The sequence below is a fragment of the Hipposideros armiger genome, unplaced genomic scaffold (assembly GCF_001890085.2).
Source record: "Hipposideros armiger isolate ML-2016 unplaced genomic scaffold, ASM189008v1 scaffold_326, whole genome shotgun sequence".
NCBI lineage: Eukaryota > Metazoa > Chordata > Mammalia > Chiroptera > Hipposideridae > Hipposideros > Hipposideros armiger.
In genome coordinates, this window is record NW_017731676.1 from 615957 (window position 1) to 619343 (window position 3387).

At 34.8% G+C, this 3387-nt stretch overlaps 1 protein-coding gene across 8 annotated transcripts in view; it reads left to right on the forward strand.

The window, feature by feature from the left end:
- PCLO (piccolo presynaptic cytomatrix protein) overlaps positions 1-3387 on the forward strand; it is a 409380-nt gene that overhangs the window by 264558 nt on the left and 141435 nt on the right. The window lies entirely within an intron of this gene.

The following is a 3387-nucleotide window of genomic DNA, read 5'->3' on the forward strand; positions in this document are numbered from 1 at the left end:
TTCACTGAGCATAATGCCCTCAAGCTCCATTTAATTTGTCCCAAATAATATGATTTCCTTCTTTCTCATGGCTGACTATTATTTCATTGTCTGTTTATATATAAATCACATCTTATTTATCCATTCATCCATCCAAGGACACTTAGATTGTTTCCATATCGTGGCTATTGTAAATAATGCTGCAGTGAATACAGAGATGCATATATTGTTTTCAAATTCATGTTTTCAAATTCTTCATATACATACCTAAAGGAGGAATTTCTGGATATAATAGTTCTATTTTTCATTTTCTGGGGAACCTGCATATTGTTTTCCCTAGTGGCTTAACCAACTTATGTTCCCATCAACAGTGTACAAGTTTCCCTTTTCTCCACATCCTCGCCAACAGTTATTTCTTTTCTTTTTTTGATAATAGCCATTATGATAGGTATATGGTAATACTCCATTGTGGTTTTACTTGCCTATCCCTAATGATTAGCTGTGTTGAGCATCTTTTCATCCTGGCCATTTGTATGTTTTCTTTGTTAAAATGCCTATTCGATTCACCTGTGCCTTTTAAAGTCAGATTGTTTTTTTGCCATTAAGTTGTGTGATTTCTATTTATATATTATGAGCATATATTTTGATATTAACCCCTTATCAGAAATATGATGCAAATATTTTCTCTCATTCTATTGGTTGTCTTTTCATTCAGATGGTATCTCTAAAGTTCCTTAATCTATCTTCACTCTTTTGCATTCTTTTTCTTTTTTTAATATATAGTAATACCTTGGATTGCGAGCATAATTCATCCAGGAAACAAACTACTCGTATTGCAAGACATCGCTCATTTACCACGTTACAATGTACTTGGTTTGTGATCATAATTCGTTCTGGAAACAAACTACTCATATTGCAAGATATTGCTTTGTTTACCATGTTAAAATGTATTAGAAATGATTGCTCATCTTGTGGAACACTCGCAAACCAGGTTACTCACAATTCAAGGTTTTACTGTATGTATATGTTTTTAGTTACATTTGACATACAATGTAATATTAGTTTTGAGTATACAATATAATGATTAGACTTACAAAGTGTTCAACCCAATAAGTTTTGTACTCACCTGACACCATAAACAGTTATTACAATATCATTGACTATATTCTCTATGCTGTACTTTACATCCCTATGACTGTTTTTATAACTGGCGATTTGCACATCTTAATCCCCTCCCCTTTTTCACTCATCCCTGAACCTTCTACCATCTGGAAACCCATCAAAATGTTCTGTGTATCTATGATTTTGTTTGTTTTGTTTGTTCATTTATTTCATTTTTGTTTTTTTGGTTTTATTGATTCCACATATAAGTGAAGTCATATGGAATTTGACTGATTTATTTCATTGACCATAATACCTTCTAAGTTGTCTTTTGTTAGAGCCTTTGTTTTAAAGTCTATTTTGTGTGATATAAGTATTGCTACTCCAGATTTTTTGTTTGTTCATTTGCATTAAATACCTTTTCCATTCCTTTACTTTCAGTCAGTGTGTGTCTTTCCATCTGAAGAGGAAATATTGTAGGCAACATATGTATGGGTCTTGTTTTCTTAACAATTCAGCCACCATATGTCTTTTCATTGGAACATTTAATCTATTTATATTTAAAGTACATATTGATAGGTATGTAGTTATCACCATTCTGTTATTCAGAATGGTGATATATATTTTAATCTTATAAAAGTCCCTTTAACGTCTCTTGTGATACTGATTATGTGGTGATGAACTTCTTTAGCTTTTTCTTGTCTGGGAAGCTCTTTATTTGTCCTTTGCTTCTAAATGATAGCTTTGCTGGGTAGAGTAATCTTGGTTATAGGTCCTTGCTTTTCATCACTTTGAATATTTCATGTGAATCCCTTTTGGCTTGCAAACTGTCTCTTCACAAATCAACTGACCGTCCTATAGGAGCAGGAGTTACCTTGTAGGTAATTCACTTCTTTTGTTGCTTTTAAGATTCTTTCTTTGTCTTTAACCTTTGGCTTTTTAATTATGATGTGTCTTGGTGTGGGCCTCTTTGGATTCACCTTGTTTGGAACTTTCTGCACTTCCTGGGCTTGTATGTCTTTTTCTTTTGCCAGGTTAGGGAAGTTTTCCATCATTATTTCTTCAAACAGATTTTCAATTGCTTGTTCTCTGTCTTCTCCTTCTGGTATCCCTATGATGTGAATGTTGGTACACTTGATGTTATCCCAGAGTCCCCTTAAACTATTCTCATTTTTTTAATTGTTTTTTTCTTTTTGCTGTTGATTGTTTTCTGCTACCTTATCTTCTAAATCGCTGATTCAATCCTCTGTTTTATCTAATCTATTGTTTATTTTCTCTAATGTATTCTTTATTTAAGTTATTGTATTCTTCATTTCTGACTGGTTCTTTTTTGTGTTCCTTATCACCTAAAGACTAGCTAAACAGAAGTCCTATAACTAAGGATATACAGAAGAAGCCACGTGAAGACTGGTAGGAGCGGTGGATATGCAGAATGGGCAGGCCCCACACCCACAGTGTGGCAGTTAAGAAATGGGAAGTATATCTTGTTTGCAGAGGTCCCCCATAAGGCCACAAGGAGTTCCAGCCTCACTCTGGGCTCCCCAGTCCAGGGTTCAAGTGCCAGAGAGATCCCCACAACTTCCGGCTGTGAAAACTAGCAGGCATTGTGGCTGAGTGAGATGGAGAGTTGCAGGAATTCCAGGTATCCCTCTTAAAGGACCAGTATATGGATATATTCACTGATGGACTCATTCGCTCTGAGCTCCAGCTCTGAGGCAGCAGCTCAAAAAGTGCCAGTGACATACAGGGAGGAGCTGAACTTCTGTATATCCTTAGTTATAGGACTTCTGTTTAGCTAGTCTTTAGGTGGAAGTCAATGATAGTGGTTTTGTAGTTTGGTTGTCATTTTGATGTGGTCTTCAGAGGAGGCTAGCACACCATTTTACCTCATTTTTCTTTTTGCTCTTCTGCTTTGATGAATCCCATTGCCGGTATTCAAGTTCACTGATCATTTCTCCCACTTCTCTCATCTGTTGTTGAACCCCTACATGAATTTTGCAGTTTTTTTATTATATTGTTTAGCTCTATGATTTCTGTTTGATACTTTTTTTATATTTTCTATGTTTTCATTGAAATTTTCATTTTGTTCATTTATTGGTCTTCAAACCTCAGTGAGCATTTTTATGACCATTATTTTGAAGTTGTTATTAGGTAAATAACAAATTTCCATTTCATTAAGGCCTGTTCCTGGAGTTTTGTCTTGTTCTTTAGCTTGGAACATATTCCTTTGTTTTTTCACTTTTCTTCATGCTTTGTGTTGGTTTATGTACATTAAATAAAACAGCCACCTGTCCCAGTCTTGATGGA